The sequence below is a fragment of the Malaclemys terrapin genome, chromosome 6, assembly GCF_027887155.1.
Source record: "Malaclemys terrapin pileata isolate rMalTer1 chromosome 6, rMalTer1.hap1, whole genome shotgun sequence".
Taxonomy (NCBI): Eukaryota; Metazoa; Chordata; order Testudines; family Emydidae; genus Malaclemys; species Malaclemys terrapin.
Window position 1 is genome coordinate 40399598 of NC_071510.1, and position 21394 is coordinate 40420991.

The following is a 21394-nucleotide window of genomic DNA, read 5'->3' on the forward strand; positions in this document are numbered from 1 at the left end:
CTCTGGCCCCAAGTTTTAATTTTTAAATCCAAATGATCGCTCTACATCCAGTCCATACAACAGGGAGTCCTAAATCAGATGTGCTGAGATTCAGAATCTCCTTGTTGCAAGGGGAGAGAGTGAGTTGTGCTAGGCATTTTAGCCATGATGGCAGGTCAGTCTAGTTAGAATTGTCTCAGGTTAGCACCCCCACAAACTCCAGCATGCTTTATCTGCAGCTGAGTCATGCTCAGCAAAATGCAAAATTCTTTCCCACCTACCCTTAAAAACAGAGAAAAAGAGAAATTATCTGTACAAATGAATGCTTCACTGGCAGAGGCAAACACATCAGCACAGATGGGAAATAGTTTGGGAATGTGTGTCAAGTGCTTTGAGATCCTAGAAAGAAATGCTGCTATACAAGTGTCAAGAGGTATTAGAACCTGTTATCATTAGTGGCACATGAAGTAGGTTTCATTTTTTTACTGATCATTCCTTTGTAGCGTTCTTTCAGTCATAAGGCTTAAAAGAGACTGTTTAAAAACTAAGTCCCACAATGCAGCTCAGTACGTGCAGCGCATAAGCTCGTGAGTGGAAAGTCTGTATGTGTATATTGCAAAATGTAAATTGCAAAACATTTTATTTAAAATGATTGAAAGAGGCCCAGCACTGGGCATGCTCTAAATAGATATAAACAGCCCTCTCTTCTATCCTAGCAGGTATTATTATCCCCACGTTACAGATGGGAACACCAAGGCACAGAGAGAGTGGTTTGTCCAAAGTCACACAGAAAGGCAGTGGCAGGTCTATATAACTGAGCTGACCTATCAAATCTACCCAAGCAACATCCTGAAGTTCAGTCCTCTGCTTTGCTTGAACCTCTTGGGAGCAACATATCGCCCTCTCACTCTTGTTATTGAATTTCCTTGGTATGAGCTAGCTCTCCCGCTGAGTGACTCTGCCCCTAAGCCAGCGACCCTTGCTAGGCAGCCTGGTCTGTGCCCCTGCGCGCAGACTGTGCGCTCTATGCTCAGCCCCAGAGCTCGGCTTACCCCGCTGCTCCTCCTCCTCTCCGGAGCCCCAGCAGGGGCGGAGGGTTGCATTGTTGATTTTGGGCAGCGCGCAGCCGCAGTGCGGGCGGCCGGCTGCTGTGTCTGTTCGCTGGTACAAAGAGACACGAGAGGGGAGTTTGGAGGCTCCCGGGAGGTGGGTGTCGCTGTAGCCGCTGCGGGGCTGGGTGGCGCGCCCCTGGGGGAAGCCGCGTGCCTGATGCATCCCCCCCTCTCTCCCGTCCCGCCTGGGTAAGGTCCTTAGGAGCCGCCTGCCCCCCGGCGTGAGGGATGCGAGCGGAGAGGTGAGCGGAGCGGCTCGCTGGGGATCGCTTGTGCCCGCGGGTCTGGGAGCTGGAGGCTGGGAGGGAGGGATCCAGGCTCAGCAGGGCAGCGCTGGGAAGGGGGAGGAAACTTTGTTAGGACTCTTGTCAATGTAAAGTCTGCTTCCCCCCCCTCCCCGGGCGCACAGAGCTTGGATCCCCTGGGGGGGGTCCCCTAGCAAACTACCTTCCTCGGGGCTGGGGGCGAGAGGATCGTGCAGCCCCAGCGGCTGCTTTGTGGCAGCTTCTCTTTCCCTTGCCCCGGGGCTGGATGAGGTGGTGGTTTGTGGTGCGACCAACTGGCTTCCCCTGGCTTGGAAGCAGGGGGAGGAGCAGGAGGAGGGGCGGCGTGGTGTTTCTGAGCTATCTCCCTGGGGACATTTCCTTGGGGGGGGGGGGGGGGGTGGAGCAGGGCCGGGGCTTTAGTTGTGCAGCTGCATGCCCAGCCCCCGGCCAGAGCACGTTGCTTCGGGTTCCCCTTCACTTGACATTGCAATGGCCAGGGCTCCCCTCTCCCTCCACTTGCTGGCGGCTCTCCCCTCCCCAGCGGATGGGGGAGGCTTTTGGTCCTGAAACATCCATGGTATTTGGGGTGGAGGAGCACATCATTCTGAGGCCAAGGTGATGGTCTGTCAGTGCTCCATTCTGTTCACCCTGCTTGGGGGGCAGGATCTAACTTCCCTGCTGGATCCAGTGTCTGTTGTTCAGCCCATCCTTAGCACACCTGAACCAGCACTTTAGGCATAGTTAGAAGCTGATAATGTAATAACTAATGCCAGATCACTCACACACTAGCTTGGGAAGGGCTGTCGGTTGCAGGGAGTCTTGCTTGAATAAGTATAGTGGAGGTGGGCCCGGATGCTGAGTTTGAAGTAGAGCTTTGTTCTAAGACCACATCCACCTGGAAGTCACTGTCAGGGGACTCCTTTATAACGTGGCCCTAGTTGTAGAGTTGATAGGGCAGGGTTTCTCAAACAGGGGTCGCCGCTTGTGTAGGGAAAGCCCCTGGTGGGCCAGGCTGGTTTGTTTACCTGCCCCGTCCGCAGGTCCGGCCGATCGCGGCTCCCACTGGCCGTGGGTTGCTGCTCTGGGCCAATGGGAGCTGCTGGAAGCAGCGCGGGCCGAGGGACTTACTGGCTGCCGCTTCCAGCAGCTCCCATTGGCCCAGAGCAGCGATCCGCGGCCAGTGGGAGCCGCGATCGGCCGCAGGTACACAAACCGTCCCAGCCCGCCAGGGGCTTTCTCTACACAAGTGGCGACCCCTGTTTGAGAAACCCTGTGATAGGGCATTCAGGCCACAGCTGTATTAGACTCTTATCCGCTCCCTTCCCCCTCCCAAAAAATCCGGCCATTGCTACCACCAATGACACGTTCTAGTGGAGAAGGCCAATGGTGTATGCCAGCAGTCAGCACTATGGGCCAGATTTTCAAATGAGTTTAGCTCCCATTTAGGCACCTAAATAAGAGCCAGCTCTTCAGAAGAGCTCAACACCCTGCAGATCCTATTGTGACACTGGGGCAGGGGGTTGGGGTGTGGGAGGGGGTTAGGGCTCTGGGCTGGGGGTGTAGGCTCTGGGGTGGGGCTGGGGATGAGGGGTTTGGGGTGCAGGAGTGGGCTCTGGGTTTGGGGGGGGTGCTCAGGGCTGAAATCCCGGTTCCCAGCCAATGGGAGTGCAGAGCCAGTGCTCAGGGTGGGGGCAGCGCGCAGAGCCCCCTGGCCCCCCCGCCTAGGTGCCGGACCTGCTGCTGGCCACTTCCAGCGCGTAGCATAGTGTCAGAACAAGTAGGGACTAGCTTGCCTTAGCCAGGCAGCACTGCTGACAGGACTTTTAACGGCCTGGTCGGCAGTGCTAACCAGAGCCGCCACGACCTAGTGCTTTACATTCTACGATCCAGTACTGGGTCGCGACCCACAGTTTGAAAACCACTGCTCTAGTCCTGCACTGAGCATAGTTAGATGATGTGGAGTTTGGTCTACACATCATTATTATTTATTACAGTAGTTCATAGAGGCCAGAATCCTGTTGTGCCTTTCACTGTATAAACTTAAAACAAAGACAGCCCATGCCTCCGTGAGCCCTGTTACCACTGCAGCAGCTCCACGGGTGGGAAATTTAGGGGGAAATGGCCAGTCTCCAGTAGCCTATGGTTGCTGAAAATTAACTTAAAGCCCCATCCTCAGAGGGTATTTAATTGCACTTAAACTGAAGTCTGAGTTGTTAAATCTTGATTCCAACACAATTAGACCTGTTCGACGGGATGTGTGTGTAAAGATGAGGTTTTGCCCAGGTAGGCCTAGACTAGAATACTGTTCCTCTTCAGAACTGACTTACTGAAACAGAAATAAGTAAAATTTAACACTCACAATATGCTACCCACACTCAGAGAGACAATCTGAAGCGCTGACAAAGACAAACACCAGTCAAAGGGAGTGGGGGGAAAAAGGATACAACATAAAAATGAAAATTATGTATTTAAAAATCAGCAAGTCCCAAGTGACCCTCAACTTACCAGGATTCATGACAGCAGTGACTCTTGAGGGGGAGAGGATAGTGGCGTTATGTATCTCTTCAGGAAGGGCATTCCATGTGTAGGGGAAGAAGGTATGATGCAAGTGAACAAATGGGAGTTCTTGGTCCCACCTACACAGGCTAGTGTGTCCGTCAGCACGGGTATGCTTAAGCCACAGTTAAGCGTGTAGGTCCACGTTTTCAAAAGTGACGAGTAACTTTGCCCTCATTTTTGGGTACCCACCTGAGACACCTTAAATGGGCTTGACTTTCAGAGGGTGGGTGCAGGCTAAAAATCAGGCCCCTTGTTAGGCACCCAGGATCACGAGACACTTTTGAACATTGTGCGTGGGGCTACAGTGTTACAAGTATATTTTTAAAAAGTGTTTCAGGTGAGCTTTAAAGCTCTAGTGTAGACGGGGCTTTACTGTGACTGCCCTGTTAACAGAAGTTTGACTTTAGATAAAAGCTAACAGTTTCATTTTTCTCTTGTAAAGCTAAAGCCTGTTACATTGTGATTTTTATTTAAAATGAGAGCGCTCTTTACATGTTTTGATTAAGAGAATAGTTTGTCTGGCAATTCTTGTGCCTAGTCAATCACCTTGGGTCTTAGCTTGCTGAGAAAGGTGGTATGCCAATTTGCTAATTGAGAAATCAGATTTATCTTTGCCTTTGTAACTCTTATTTCAGCCTCTTCTGACAGGGTGACTTTGGGTGAGATCAAGGGATTGGAGGAGGTATGTATGTGAGGAAGGGAATAAGTACAGAGGTAGAGGAAAAGATGATGCAGTGTAAAGTGCAGAAGACCAAGCTACAATAATTTAATATGCATGAAAGACATGCAAAGATCATTCTTGCCAGGATGGGGGTGTCCTCCGGTGCCCTGGTCCAAAGACCCAATACTGTGACGGGTTGGATCACAGAAACCCCCTTGGGAGCTGCCACCCGATGCACCAAGACTACCCCAGCTCAGGACTCCAGCACCCTGTCTTGCTGAGCCAGACACTCCCGTCTGCTCCAGCACAGACCCAGGGTCTGCATTACTTGCCCCACAGCTGCAGGTTTACCTGAAAACAGCTCACAGAACTGTGCTTGTCTTTATCACTCAGATGCCCAACTCCCAATGGGGTCTAAACCCAAATAAATCCGTTTTACCCGTATAAAGCTTATACAGGGTAAACTCATAAATCGTTTGCCCTCTATAACACTGGTAGAGAGATATGCACAGTTGTTTGCTCTCCCAGGTATTAATACATACTCTGAGTTAATTAATAAGTAAAAAGTGATTTTATTAAATACAGAAAGTAGGATTTAAGTGGTTCCAAGTAGTAACAGACAGAACAAAGTAAGTTACCAAGCAAAATAAAATAAAATGCACAAATCTATGTCTAATCAAACTGAATACAGATAATCTCACCCTTAGAGATACTTCAGTAAGTTTTTTCCTCAGACTGGACACCTTCCAGGCCTGGGCACAATTCTTTCCCCTGGTACAGCTCTTGTTCCAGCTTAGGTGGTAGCTAGGGGATTCTTCATGATGGCTCCTCTCTCTCCTCTTTGTTCTTTTCCACCCCTTTATATATCTTTTGCATAAGGCGGGAACCCTTTGTCCCTCTGGGTTTCCACCCTTCCTCACTGGAAAAGTACCAGGTTAAAGATGGATTCCAGTTCAGGTGACATGATCACATGTTACTGCAAGGTAACTCACTTGCCAGCACACACATATACAGGAAGACTCGCAGGTAAAACACAGCCATCTGCAGACAATGGTCCTAGTTAATGGGAGTCATCAAGATTCCAAACCACCATTAATGGCCCACACTTTGCATAATTACAATAGGCCCTCAGAGTTATATTTCATATTTCTAGTTTTAGATACAAGAGTGGTATTTATACAAATAGGATGATCACACTCAGTAGATTATAAGCTTTGTAATGATACCTTACAAGAGACCTTTTGCATGAAGCATATTCCAGTTACATTATATTCACTTATTATCATGTTTTTATAAAACCATATAGACTGCACAACGTCACAATGACTACTTATGTGGGTCTGTGATGCCTCCAGTAGGTCATCTAGTTCAGGGGTTCTCAAACTTCATTGCACCACGGCCCCCTTCTAAGAACAAAAATTACTACATGACCCCAGGAGTGGGGACTGAAGACTGAACCCAAGGGCTTCAGCCCCAGCAGTGGGCTTTGGCCTGGGCAGTGGTACTTGGGGTCCCAACCCACAGTTTGAGAACCGCTGATCTAGTTCCTTCCCTGCATCAGGACAGGATTTGCCAAGTAACCCCTCTCCACTTTGTAAACTGTGTTACACTGCTTAGGCCTGAGGATGGCTGGGGCTCAACTGGAAAACGTCGAAGTTGTCACCAGTAATTTGATAATGACTCCAGACTAAGCATATTGCTTCTGTAGCACTCCAAGCTAAAGTAAGAGACATGGGACTGAATTTCATTTTAGTCTAGACGCATGTAACTCTGTTAACTTCCATGGAGTTCTTCTGGACTTATCCTAGGGTAACTGAGAATAGAATCAGGCCCTTGGATTGGAAATTAAACCTAGGTCTCTCAGGTGGCATGTCAGCAAGCGTGGCCTAGACAGATCACTGTAAATGTTTATTGGCACTGATGGAAATGGAAACTGCCTTGTTTTTCATATCCAGGAGTGTCCTCTAAATGAGACTAATCCATTACACAACTTCCTTCCCCTCACCCCCTTTCTGGCTTCTAAACTCTAATACCTATGTGTGTCTCAATTCCTGATGTGCATTATATATCTAAATAATAGATGTGGGAAGTGAAATTAAAACTCTCTAATGAAGAATCTGTTTTGTAACTGATGCGGGGGTCTCTCTTTGCAGCCTAGGAGAAGCTGTCAAAAGTAGGCAGTAGCTTGTGCTTTTTGGTTACAAAAGCACAATCTGTTAAGTGGGAACAGTTGCAAATTTGTTATGGTGTCAGCACCTACTGTGGCTGTGGAGCAGGGATGAGGAGCCTTCTGGTCAGTTAGTAGAATTGAGTAACAGTGAAAGTTTCAAGCATCAACGTGTGTTCTGATCAGAAGCTGTTTATAGAAAAACAGACAGTCCCTGGTAGATTGCCCTTGTAAGTTTGTAAGGCAGTATGAGTATAAATGGTAAACTTCTATATAATGCACCCATTCATGTAAATTGTAAATGTATTTGTAAATACTTGTGGTAAGGCAATCCAGCACATTAAATAAATAAGTTATTTATTTACCATGTCCTAATGATTAGCATACTGGTTGTTGTGATTCCATGGGTAAACTTAACAAAGATTTGTGAGACGCTTTGACTATTTACCCTTTCTATCATCCAATAAATGTTTCCATGTTACTTAAAATAAAAATGTTTACAATACTGTATTAGTAGATGGAGGGCTTCTTGGCTGAAAATTTAACTTGTTTTTATTTTGTAAGTAAACCCTGTGAAACTATGACTAATCAAATACTGCTTTTTTTTTTCTTTTTTTATACATCTCACTTAGCCTTTGAAGCTAAAATTTGCCTTAAATAACGATTTAGATTTGTGATCAGACTTGCAATGTAATTGACTCTAATGGGACATAAGTCATTTTAAGTATCTTGAATAATGTCTTTTTGTGGCTGACTAACTGGCAGTGGTGTAGGAGAGCATTTTAGATTTCTCGTGGAATAATCAAGGCAACAACTTAGAGTTGTCAGCATTGGGACTCCACCTCTTACTTCCATTAGAGATGCTATATATTGAGGTGTGATAACATGCAAATTCTATTGTGCCAGCTGTGAGAAAGCCAGGGTCTGAAAAGGAGGGTGATAGTACATGTCAGGAATGAACAATTAATGGAATTCATTACTATAAGCAATTGATGTATACTTATGCAGATTACCTAGAAAATGTGCCTTTCCTATTGCCTATGTGAACTGTATCCTAACTTCCAACTATTTCTAACAAACTGTAGCACCTAATGTCATGCAAAAATGTACTTCCTTAGGGGAGCTCTACTTGGATTTATGACAATATTGAGATTAAGGCAATGTCAAGTAGCTAAACTCAGAATTCAGATGTCATGCATTTCAGATTTCTATATTAGGTGGGAATATTTAAACAAACTCAATTTTTTTTTTAAAAAGTGAATCCCTTCTGCAATGTCAGAAAAAACAACAGGACTGGAGTAGTCATTAGAACCAGAAAGTGAAAATAACTATTCTAGTGTTGCAGTACAAGCCTAATGAAAGGTGAGAGAATGTCTCTGAGCTTTGCTAGTGAGTCATAGGCCAGAATGATAGGATCATCTAATCTTACCTCCTGTATATCACAGGCAATTAAATTTCCCCCAGTGACCCTTGTGTTGAGACCAGTAACTTGTGTTTGGCTACAGCATCTCTTCCAGAAAGGCATCCAGGCTAGATCTGAAGACTGCAAGAGAAGGAGAATCCGCTCCTTGCCTTGGTTGTTTGTTCCAATGGTTACTCATCCTCAGTTGGTGGTGAGGAAGGGAAATTGTGGCTATTTTTTAATTTGAATTTGTCTGGCTTCAGCTTCCAACCATTGGCTCTTATTATGTCTTTCTCCACTCTTTCTCCACTCTATTACAGGTCATGGAATTGGGATTCAGATGTACCTTTTAATTCCTTGCATACGTGAGCAGACTAAATGAGAAGTGACTAGACAAAATTGAACTAACTCTGTGTAGGAGCTATTAAGACAAAATTAGTCTTTGGTCTTTTGCCTGTTTTGTGTGGATAGTAAAGTAGAATAGCTATCAAACTCCCCACCCCTGGAGATTATTTACTCCACATAATAGACAGTTTTAAGAATGACTGCTCATGACATCTCATACAGGTACCAAGAGAATTCTCACTTTGCTATGTAAAGAGGGAAGGGAAGGAGAGGTTGGCGTCCTGCACTTTTTCAGACTTTGCTAGAAAGCTTGTCTGAAGATGGTGCGGTGGGGGGAAAGAAGTAGGTAAAGTACAGAGTAAATGATTCATTTCCACCTACTTAATACTCAGAGCTAGTCTGGAAACCTATGCTTTTTTATTTTTTTTTAAATATTTTCCACTTCCTTCAACATTAGGATTAGATAATTAACCCTATTGACCTATCATGCCCTGCTCAGTGAGAATTATACAGGTGCGGCCTGCAGGCTCTCTCTAGTGTTGGGACTAGTTTTGAATAGCTGTTGTGATTTGTTGAGAGTTACAGTAGGATTGTTTCTCATGCTGATGTGAGGTTTCTCTTAATAAAGTATCCTTGTGAAAGTGGGCATATGACAGTGGGATTGAGCGAATATCATTGCTCTCTGTTCTTATAGTGTCTCACATGAGGGTGGTAGTGGCTGAACATTTGAATGGAGCCTGGTTATTACCCACAGGGAGAGGTTATTCCATTGAAAAGTGTATTCGATGGTTAATAGTGTTACAGAGGCAACAATCGGAAGGAGATGTGAGAATCTCTGTTACCGGCACCTTCTCAGAGCTGGGACTGTCTCTTGATATTTGGTCAAGTCCACTGCTCTTTGCACAAAATATCTTTCTCTGACTTCAGTGACTGGAAGTACAGAAGACCCTAAAGCCAGATCCTCCAGCAGCCTGGGATTTAGGAGAACAGCTTTCTCATCGACACAAATATTCCATAATTGTACATCGTGGGGTTTCTTGGACTTTCCTGTGAAGCATTTGGTACTGGCCATTGTCTGAGCTAGATGGACTACTAGTCTGAACTGGTAGGCCCATAAAAGTTGTCATGCGTCCTAGAGCTTAAATATTAAGAATATATTCACCTACCTCACTAACGTAGGTAGGGTTAGGTGTTTATAAGTGCTTTGAGACCCTTGGACGGAAGGTGCTGAAGGTGATGACAAGTATTGGTGGTAGCCTGTTATCACATAAAGACTAAAACTAAACTATATTCCGGGAGTTTTTATTAAACAAGCACTTCAACCTCTTAGTCCTAACAAAACCCAAGCTCTTTTCTGTCTTCTTTCTCCCCTACTCCTCCCCAGTCCTGAATATGATGAATGTGGTTACTGGAGACGTTGCCACTCTTGAAATAGTAGTGAGAAAGCAAAAGTGGAAAGCTCTGAATATGCTGAGCTCAGAAGGGGTTTGATATTACACTCTGTGAAGGAACAGAAGAGTGACCATACTGAGAAGCAAATCCATGACTTGTTCTGTAGCAAAACCAGTTCAAGTGAGCTCGGTGGCTCAAGGGCTGTATGCATGGGCACTCTTTTTCCTGGAGTCTGAATATATTCTTGTCACATGTGCATAACAAGTTCAGTACTTTTAGGGCTTCTCTAGACAGCCCTGCAGTGTGGGCTACAGAAGTGTGAGTTGCAGCATGCATTAAAGTGTTGTGCTGTAATTGACCTGGATCTGTGTAGACCCCCTTTCCACCAGGACTACGTTAATGTGAGCTAGGTACCTTTTAATTCACGCTAGCAGGGTCAACAAGGAGCAGTTATAGCACAGCACTTCAGTGCATGCTGCAGTTCGCATCCCTGTGGTCCATGCTGTGGGGCTGTGTAGATAAGCCCTTAGTTTCCACTCCATTTGTGTGCATCACAGGGACTACAAACGTAGCCACTTCTGACTGAGGGATTGGTACTAGAATCAGTGTGGATTAAAATATTGATTATTTTTCTATTTAAAAAAATACGATTTGTTTTATTTAAATACTTTTTTCTTTAAAAAAAGCTGTTTAAAAATAACATGTCATAATGTTAAATTTAACACCTAAATTTTAAGACAATATAAATTATTTTTTAATTTAAATGTTTTTAAAAAATTGAGCCCTAAAATTTTAATGAGTTAAAGCAGTGGTGAGCAACCTGCGGCCCGTCAGCGTAATGCACTGGTGGGCCGCCAGACAGTTTGTTTACATTTGTGTGGCCGCCCGCAGCTCCCAGTGGCCCGCGGTTCACCGTTCCCGGCCAATGGGAGCTGCAGGAAGTGGCAGCCAGCATGTCCCTGCGGCCCGCACCACTTCCCGCAGCTCCCATTGGCCAGGAACAGTGAACCGCGGGCCACTGGGAGCTACGGGCCGCTGTGCAAATGTAAACAAACTGTCTGGCGGCCTGCCAGTGGATTACCCTGACGGCTGCAGGTTGCCCACCACTGAGTTAAGGGATGCTGCCTTTTTAATTATATACAGAATTAGGGGGAAATAGCATTAACGTTTTAGGTCCGCTCAAACTTTATAAATGTCACAATGTAACGGACTGCATTAAGTATCTATATTATTTACATTCTTTACAAGGGAGTGAGTGCTGGCATTTACATTTTTCGAAATGTAAGTACTTCCAATTTCTGTTGTGCAGAAAAGCTTTTGCCTTAATTACGTTTGATTTCAGTGTAGCTACCAGATACAGAAAATGGAGAAACTGATTATGAGTTGAAAAAGCAGGGAAGCTTCTTTTCCTCAGCCAATTTTATGAATAAAAACCAAGTGGAAAAGGATGAGATCTACTAACTCTAAAAATCTGAAGGCCATGGGACTGGATTTTCAAAGGCATTTAAGGTGCCTTAAGATGCAGATAGGCACCTACTGGGATTTTTTTCAAAAGTGCCTAAGCAGGTTGGGTGTTTAACTCCCGCTGAAATAAATGGGAGTTAGGTGCCTATCGTGCTATGGCACCTTTGAAAAAAATCCCACTAGGCACCTAAATACTTTTGAAAACCTGGCCCAAAGTGATCAGAAACAATGCATCAGTTCACTAACTACAGATACTTGATTGTTACTTTTAAATGCAACACATATGTTGCGTCTTGATAAATATACTGTTTTCCCCTTATGTATCAGCATTTCTAAGGTAAATTTATTTAACTAATAAAAAATCAGTTTTTTAAAATGCTGCAGATCAATATATTTTAATTGTTTCCAACCAATGGGATTCAACCTTTCTTTAGGAAAATAACAGAAGTAGAAGTGAAAAACAAGATTTAAAATCAATGATTTTTAAATCAAAATTTCCTGCTTGCTGCTTTAAATCATGACTAAAATTAGTGTTCTACACTTGTTTTGATTTAAATCAGTCTGCCCTGACCAGAATGGGGCAGAGTGTGTCTTGTCAGAACTCTGCGTAGGAGCACTAGGTCACACTATACTCGGATAGAGAATTGGCTCTCTCATTTGCAAGAGCACTGAACTCTATTAAAATTTTGAGGGTGGGTGGGTGTGATGGGGGTGAGAAGGAAACAAACAAGCAAAGTCTTAGGCTATGGCTACACTACAGCTTAGATCGATATAACTTACGTTGTTCAGGGGTGTGAATAAACCACATGACGTAAGTTACACTGACCTAAGCGTTGTTGTGGATAGCGCTGTGTCGGCGGGAGAAGCTACCGCCGCTTGTTGGGGGTGGATTAATTAAGTTGACAGGAGAGCTCTCTCCCGTTGGCTTAGAGCGTCTGCACTAGCACGAGCATTCGTGCAGCTGCGCTGCTGTAAGCTTTGTAGTGTAGCCATAGCCTTCGTCTCTGGGCTAAATTCTGGCCCTAGGAAGGCCACATTATACTGAACTGATGATGCAAAGCAGCCTTAAAGCTGACTTAAGCAACTTCCTAGGAATTCTTCTGTCACGTGGGGGAGGGAAATCCAGGGCTGGCATAAGAATGTTGTAGCTGGCTCTGTGCATTTCAGGCATGACTTCTACCCCCAACATGGGTACGGTCAGAGAACCAAAACGTCTGGCTGATCTGTCTCTCTGCTATGGAGCCACAGTCATCTGAGCATAATAGAGAGTGACCCTGAGACAACTCTGTTGTGTAAGAGACAAGCCTACTGGCTTCTGAAATAGGACAGTGCAAAAATGGCTTATAGGCAAAGCCAGCATTTTGTCCCCCTTCCTCAGTTCATAAGAATAGTCATGCTGGAACAGACCTGTGGCAAGTCATCTCCAGTATCCTGTCTCTGACAGTGGCCAACACCCGATGCTTAAGAGGAAGGTGTAAGAACCTTGCTGTAGGCAGATGTGGGATAATTTGTCCCTTGCCATTGGTCTCATACTGATCTCTAATGAGTAGATGTTGACTTAAGCCCTGAAACGCGAGGTTTAATTCCATTCAACCTTTTTGTTAGCATTAAGTCTGGGTTTTCTTGTTATCCATGTAAATGGCTAATCCCTTTTTTAATCTTGCTAAATCCTTGGCCTCAATGATTTAATGTGGCAATGAGTTCCATAGTCTGTCTGTGTGTGGAGGGGAAATCCCTATTTCCTCTTCATCAGTTTTGAATCTTCCCACCTCTAATTTCATGGACTGTTCCTTGTTTTTGGGTTCCAAGATCTCCCTTTTCTATACCATTACTTATTTCATATACTTTTATCATGTCCCCTCTCTTTTTGTTTTAACAATCCCAATGTTTTCAATCTCTCTCTTCATACAAAAGTTTTCCTATGTCCTGGATCATTCTTGTTGTCCTTTGTCTGAACTCACTTCTAGTTCCACAATATCCTTTCATAAATGGGGTAGCCAATGCTGCACACGCAATTCCAGATAAGGCTGCACCATTGACTTTTATGATGGTATTATAATTGTTTCCATTTTATTCTTCATTGCATCCTTTATGCATCTCATTTATTCTTTTTGACCACAGCTGCACATTGAGCGGTGGGAACCCAGGGTTGATCCAGGATTTGGAAACAGTGACCAAAAACACTGTCCTGTGGTTAGAGTTGTGAAAATGTCTCTCCTTTAAACTTTGTTTTCTATATATGTATATTCATTAAGTTTGACATAGCTTCTTATTCATGTCAAACTCTGGAGCTTGTGGTAAGTTGTGAAGGGAGGGGATAGTTTAAAATTCAGTTCTCCTTGCTCAGTGTGTTCTATTTATTTTAAACGGCAATTATTTACCTAACTTAGGGGTTTCTTATTCTTCCCACCCACCCCTGGAGTGATGAGGTATTAAAGGTTGGATGTGTTTGTTTAGGTGCATAAACATGGCTATATGACTCTACAACTTCTGTCAAAGTTCTTTGCCATCATTTCATGAATTCTTAAATAAGAAAGAAGGATGGAGGCAGAGGACTTCTGTTTTGGGCCAGCTGTGACCAAAAAACCCCTAGCGGACAATAGTTAACTATCTATAAATATTAGCTTTTCTGCTCTGTGTCAGCATATGATAATGCAGAGGCTCTCTAGAAGGAACTCCAAACTCCTCTCTCTGATTTGGAAATAGGAGGAAGGCATTTTGGCTGCCCTTGCTCTTCCAGCTGGGAGTTCTCTTCAGAGGCTTTCAGTGCTGCTTTGAAGAGCGCTACAGTCTCCGAGGAAAATATGTGGCAATCCTACCTACAAAGAGTATTTATTTTCTCATTTATGTGGCAGTTTTTTAAATAAAATGTTCTCAAATATAATATGAAAATACTAAAGGACAATGAAACGTGTATCTGGATGGTCTGACAATAAGAACATGGACTCAGTTACAGTAAAATTATGGCATTGTGGAATTCCATTTTGTGTCTCAATTATTTCCAGGTTTGTGTTGTTTATTTCTTTTTTTTTTTTTTAATGAAACTGAGGTGAAGAGGTTTGGTAGGTTTGTATTTGGTAGGTCTGTCTCCCTGCTCTGAAAACTCAACCGGGATTCTGAAGTCCACAGTATGTTCTTTCTCATTTATGCCTCATTACCAGTCTTGATATTCTGCATTCTGTTCCATCTCATGCTCTTCAGTGTCCCTGTAACGAAAACATCTGTTGACTCATAAACCAGGATACAGTGCACCTCACACTTCACACAGCTGTGTTTGCTCTGCAGTGCCAATCTGGAATAGAGGTTTGCTCTTCCCTAAGCAGATATAACAGAGTAGACACAAGCAGAAGATCTGTTGAGAAAGAAGGTGCTTAATTTAACTTATTTTCTACTCTGAAGAGAGATTGCATGCTGAGGTAAAGCCTAGTGCATTGTTTGAGCAGAGTGAATAACTGATAATGACTCATTGACTGGAATCTGGCATCTTTCTGAGTTCAGATTATCCCCAAATAAACAAAGATTTGTCATTTTGAAATTTATAGCCTCAGGAGTTTTTTGTTCGGGTTTGATATCTTAACTCTAAAATTTGAGCTGCTGCTTTGTTTTGACTTGTCACATAGTTGCATATAGGGTGTGTGCACAAATGTGTGGTGTACCTACTTCGGCTTCCCTTAGGATGAGCTTGCTTTTGTAGTTAGGTTTCTGGTGCCAATGTTCACAGTGAATGTAATTTTAACAGGATGAACTTCTAAACAGACTTAGCTTTTGGTTTTGTGGTAGCACAACACAATTACACAAATGTATGCAGAAAGGATGCCACAATGGTACAAAAATGGCTGGAGTAATTAACAAAATCTTGAATACATTTTAACTTCTGTTTTGCATTATTAGTCCGGCTCTAATCATTAGACACTTCACATTGATTTATTGTGAACAAAATTTTTAATTTTTTTTCAAATTCCCTCTCCCTGCCTCCAAAAGAACTTCTAAGACAGTGGTCAGCACCCTTTCAGAAGTGGTGTGCCAAGTCTTCATTTATTCACTCTTAATTTAAGGCTTCGCGTGCCAGTGATACATTTTAACATTTTTAGAAGGTCTCTTTCTATAAGTCTATAATATATAACTAAACTATTGTTGTGTGTAAAGTAAATAAGGTTTTTAAAATGTTTAAGAAGCTTCATTTAAAATTAAATTAAAATGCAGAGCCCCACCCCCCCCCGGACCAGTGGCCAGGATCCGGGCAGTGTGAGTGCCACTGAAAATCAGCTCATGTGCCACCTTCGGCACGCGTGCCATAGGTTGCCTACCCCTGTTCTAAGACAACTCTACATTCTCCAGCTTCTTATTCATCTGCTGAATAGCATTTGTTTTTCCAGAAACTGTGGACAAACTGGACTTCCTCCCAGGAAGTAGAATGGAATAGCAGTTATCTCTGAGGTATGCCAAACCATTCAGTGGTTATAAAGACGGGTACTTCCAAATGTTTAGGAATTATAATTCCTAGGTAGCAAGGTTGAGAAGGGGTTTTCATTCTTAACTCCAGGCCTTTTCAGTTGGTCATAACTAAGTCCCCTGGAAAGCACTGGGATAGCTTTGAGGTTCTGTAGAAATTCTTGGAAACTTGCTGACTCTGATTTTTAAGAGCCCTACACATACAAAAATGCTAACAATGGTGGGATTTTTATATGTCTGGGTGTATTGACTTCAGTGGGAGAAAAATTGGGCTACCGCTGAGCACTTTTGAAATTCCCATTTGTTCAGTAAATAAACGTAACTGTCTTTCACCCAAGCTAATCTTTGGCTTAAAAAAAAAAATCTCCCTTCACCTCATTTTCTTGAACTTCCATTCCTCCAAGATACTGGTCTGGAACTAATCATGGCACTTTTCCTTTTGAACTTGTTGAACTTGTGGTTTTTATAGTGAGCAACACAAGGTAGCAGGCTGCTTTGGAAGTATGCCAGTCCTGTGCCAGCTTAAGCTAGGGCTGATTCGTGGGAGCCTGGTCTACACCTGTAGTTAAACCATGTTCAGCGGGTAATGGGTCCAGCAGGTAACCTTCCTCTTGTCGACAAGGTTTGGGACTACCCGTAACTAGGCCATAGGATTGTCTCTGAAGTCAGATAAGAGGAGCTAAAATACTTACGTATTTTATAATAGTTATATATGATTATTATAAAACTCAGCAACCTGTGTTTTTTGTTGTCATGGTGTTATCAGTACACCACAGTTGGCTAGTGTTTCTTTTCTCTGATTTTTAAGAGGACCTAATATGGATCAGGTTCTGGAATGGAAACTTTTTCAGCCTTCAAATGAAGGCTGGTGGTGTCAGAATCTTTCACAAATAGTTCTTGTCTGCCATGATCTTATTTCTCTTGAAGTGTCCCACCATTGGGTCATTTCCCTCTGTGGTAGCAATGGTGGGAGTGCTAGTATAGCCCAGACGCTGCCAGCCCCTGGCATTTTTAGTACCGTGTTGGATAGGTGGCTCTGCTTGAAACATCTGGGGCTGCTAAGGTTGCCACCTCAGAGATACAGAAAAAATCAGCCACTGGCCACCCCACCATCAAAACCCACCATGGTCCATCCTTCCCCTGCACCAGAAATGGTCCTAGTGTTGACTTCTAGCTAATTATTACTGAAATATTAGAGAGAATCATTTTACATGCCCACAAAACCCCCACAATACTTTATCCTAACATGGCACCACAGTCCAGACTAGCAGGGGTGTGAATTGTAGAGCACTCTAACGTGTCTGAAGTGGGGATACTCCTCCGCTGTCCCCGTCACGTTCCGGCAAGGCAGTACAAACCCTCCAGGTGACTCCCTGCGGTCCTCTTCATTCTAGCAACAGTGAAGAAACTTAAAAACCAAACACAATCTGTGTGTATGCACTGGGATTGATTTTTATCCTGAAGTTATGGAAATAAGTGTTCACAAGCAATCCGTGCCCCACAGACTGTCTGGGTTAGGAAATGACCGGAACAGCCATAGTCCTGAAGTACACAGCCATGATCATCCCCCGGTGGACACAGGGCTTGATCCTGATCCCATTCAATGACTCCCATTGTCTAGAATAGTGCAGGATCAAGCTGCTTGAGACCACAACATCCTAGGAGTGAGAGGAGTTTCTTTGAGAGCAGTTCTCTTTTTCCTTTTATTTCAAGGATTGTCCCTTCCCCCTCCTCCCTTCTCTTGAGATGTTGGTGACCGCACAGACTCCATTTGGTGTGGAGAATCCTCTTTTGTATGAAAAAAGAAAAATATCTTTAATCGCCTTCAAATATAAGTGCTCTCTGTTAGCTGGAGGCTGAAAGGACAGCAGGAACTGAACAGTAAAACTCTTGGCACTTAAGCTGTGACAAATGGGCAAAGAACAGGGAAGTCCAAGATGCTCACTTGTCTTGTGAGGAGCAAATGTTAGGTGCATGTGGGTCTTCCTGTGAGGTAGTTCTAAACACCTGTCTAAACACTTGTCTCTCCATCATGTGAAGTCGGTGGTAGACTGACGTCATAGACTGACAGAGAGTAGCTTATAAAATGCTAGTGAGCTGAAGGGGAGAAGGAGTGATAGCCTGGCAGCTGTTGCTGCTTTTGAAGTGAAGGCACTAGAGGCTTCTGGGGGAGGGGAGTCAGAGAGAGTACAATACGAAGCAATATGTTAGTACAGAAATAATGGAAGAGGCCTAGGATTATTTACACGGAGCCCTGGTGTCCTCCAACTATTAGTTGAAAAAAAAATTGTGAACTTTCTAATGACTATAGATATTTCCTCCCTTCTCCAAACAGCTCATTTATTTACCTCAACTTTACATTACAGTGGTCCCAGAGCTGTGTTTATTGAGCAAGTTGCAGAAAATGATAACCTCTTGCAACCATCAGGGTAAAAAGTGAATAACTGGGGAGTGGTTTTATATTTACTACGACTTCAGGCAATTGGCACACCATAGTTATGTTCCACGTTAATGGGACACCAGACATATTACTCATTGTGTTAGTATTAACGCTGAAGCAGGACTAACAGGAGTGATAGGTAGGTTCTAGTTCTCTAGTATGGAAGAATTATTTAGGCATCTATAGCCTTGCCTGTCACAACAGTATTGAGTGCTTATGAAGATGCTCTGTAGAAAGCACCCCACAACTTCTTAAATTGCTGTAAAGCTATTCTTCTTAAATTATCTAAAATAATCCTCTATCCAAGATACTTAGTGTCAAGATGAATAAAGGCCATGATTAAAAAGAACTTTTTAAAAATTTGAATCAGTGTTTTATTTACAGGTTTCTAGTTCTTTACTTCCTATTTTATAGCCTTAATTTGGTAAAATGGATGTTTTGTATTTGTTTTTCTCATTTGTTTCCCCGTTGTTAGTAGAATTTCAGATTTTTACATAGATCTTCTCTAATAAGAAATTTCACACTTAGCATGCTCACTTGTACTAAAAATAAGTCCAGGGCTTCATTAGCATCCTTACTGTGAGAACAATGCAAGCCGAAACACTAAACTGATAAGCAAATAGCCCAGGCTGTAACTGGAATCAGTATCACCTTCTGTTGAACTTCCACAAGTCAGGAAAGCTGAAGTGCTTGGACCAGACTACATTCCAGCAGGGTTTGTTGTTTGAAGTCAGGTTTCAGAGTAGCAGCTGTGTTAGTCTGTATCCGCAAAAAGAACAGGAGTACTTGTGGCACCTTAGAGACTAACAAATTTATTTGAGCATAAGCTTTCGTGGGCTACAGCCCACTTCTTCAGATGCATAGAATGGCAAACACAGAAAGAAGATATTTATACATACAATTAACTTAGGTTTGAACAGAGACTGGGAATGGTTGGGTCACTACACTAATTGAATCTATTTCGCCATGTGAAAATATCCTCACACCTTCTATGGGTCATCTCGATTATCACTTCAAAGGTTTTTTTCTCTCTCCTGCTCATCTCAATTGATTGGCCTCTTACAGTTGGTATGGCTACTCCCACCTTTTCATGTTCTCTGTATGTATAAATATCTTCTTTCTGTGTGTTCCATTCTATGCATCCGAAGAAGTGGGCTGTAGCCCACGAAAGTTTATACTCACTCAAATAAATTTGTTAGTCTCTAAGGTGCCACAAGTACTCCTCTTCTTTTTGTTTGAAGACACTGGGACTTGTGCTCTAAAGTCATTTAGATGCTTTTGAAAATCCCACCATAGGCTCCTGTTTATGGGCATAGGGGCCTAATGTTTGGTTAGTGTGACTTCTTACAGATCAGAGGCAGAAGGGATGTATGGGGGGTGGGTGTAGTCTTATTTTATTTTTTATCTTAAATAGATTTAAAAAACAACCATCCCCGAGCCATTAAATACAGGGGTCTATTATATTAAGCCCTCAGAGTGTGGGTGGTGGAAGTTCAGACTCTGGCATTATGTGATTGGACATACAAACATGAGTTCTACTGGAACGTAGTCCACTCTCCCTTCATGCCCTCAACTGAAAATAGTTTTTTTTTTTGGTCAGTTTGCTCAGAAAATGAATCATTTCCCCTTCCCTTCCCTCTCTTCTCACCCCTTCCCCCACCCGAGTAAAAAAATATTTAATTTGGATTGATGCTCCAATACTCAAAACTTCTGTCTTAATTTCAGCAAAATCTGTTCAGTCTCCTTTCAGCCAAAGTCGGGGTGTAATCGAAATAAAGCCTCACATGTGACCAGCCACCTTTCTAATCCTATTGCTGCCTTAGGAATTCTTTTATTCACTAGGAGAGTTTTCAGTTTGCAGAGCAACATCTGAACTTGGATTCACTTGAAAATAATTAAGGCAGCAAGCTCACATGTGAAGACTTAACTGCACAACATCCCAGCTCTTGCTAAAGGGAGACTGGTTTTGCTGAAATTGAGAAAACAGAAATCTGAAGTATTAACAGGCAGTTTCATGTCCACCTATGATGGGTGCAGTAGCTTTTTAAAAACCTGCCGAGGACACAGGCCAAATGGAATTCCACATGGTCCTGCTTACTGATAAGCTTCTGAGTACACCATCCTATCTATCACCTCTCCCTCTCCGTCTTAGTGGTCTGAATCATGTTTAGTGTGAGCACTATCTTGATTGAAGGGATTAGGGTGTTTTGAATCTTTAACACTAACTTCCTTTATCCCTATTATTAATCGGCTGTTGAAGTTAAATAGGTTTTAAAACCCTTGTTAAATGGTCTGACAAAAAAAAATCCCCTCAATTCCTGTGAGGCTGTCATTTCATTAACTCTTAGTGTAGCTATCCTAGCTTTCCAGGACAGATGGGCCTGAATTTGAAAACGAGCAGGATTTCATTTTTCAGGTGGTATGTTGGAGGAAGCTTTCAGGCCTTGCTCATACATAAATAAATAAAAGTGGCATTAGCTCAACTTTTTTTTCACTAGACATCTTTCAAAACCCTCCAAATTTCAGAAATTATGAAAAAGCAGAGAGAATTCCTATCTGCCATTTGACCCTAGTTAGACTATCCAGATACCTTAACATCATACAGCTTCAACTTCTGCACTATGAGCCACGCTATGTCTGTACAATCATCTACTGCATACATGCTAGCAGCTTGATAGGAAACTAGCCTCCTGTTCACCTCCCTTGACAGCAGTTTCCTCTGTGGGGAGAGGAAGAATGGCCTTGTGATTAAGGTAGAGGTTGGGAGATGAGAGATCTGGAGTTTATCTCCTTGAGATGAGAGATCTGGAGTTTATCTCCTAGAGATGTATAACTCCATTGTTGTCTATGGTGTCATCTGTGATGTACACGAGAACATGGCTACCAGGTTTCCGGAATTTGTGACATGCCTGACTTTGGGCAGGTCACTTTGGCCTCTTTGGCTCCATTTCCTTATCTGTGAAATGGAGAAAATATTCCCCAATGTCTCTTGTAATTTAGTCTCACTAGATCTCTGTGAAGGACATAGACTGCAACAGGAAAGGTGTTCATATATATGAAGTATTCTTGCTGCAGCATTACTTACACCATTTGACCTTTAGATCCTCTTCAGTGCCAGGTGTTGCAAATTATACAGCCTTTTAAGCTCAGGGTAA

General features: G+C 43.2%; 1 protein-coding gene across 3 annotated transcripts in view; it reads left to right on the forward strand.

The window, feature by feature from the left end:
* The first annotated feature begins 1126 nt into the window (after positions 1-1126).
* KANK1 (KN motif and ankyrin repeat domains 1) overlaps positions 1127-21394 on the forward strand; it is a 167861-nt gene continuing 147593 nt past the window's right edge. Inside the window, exon 1 of one of the 3 annotated variants that reach the window (XM_054031705.1) lies at positions 1127-1185. The gene's annotated coding sequence lies outside the window, so the exon portion shown is untranslated. Of the gene's footprint in view, positions 1186-1214; positions 1334-21394 lie in introns of those variants that run through there. The other 2 variants (XM_054031706.1, XM_054031703.1) reach the window with 2 other exon arrangements.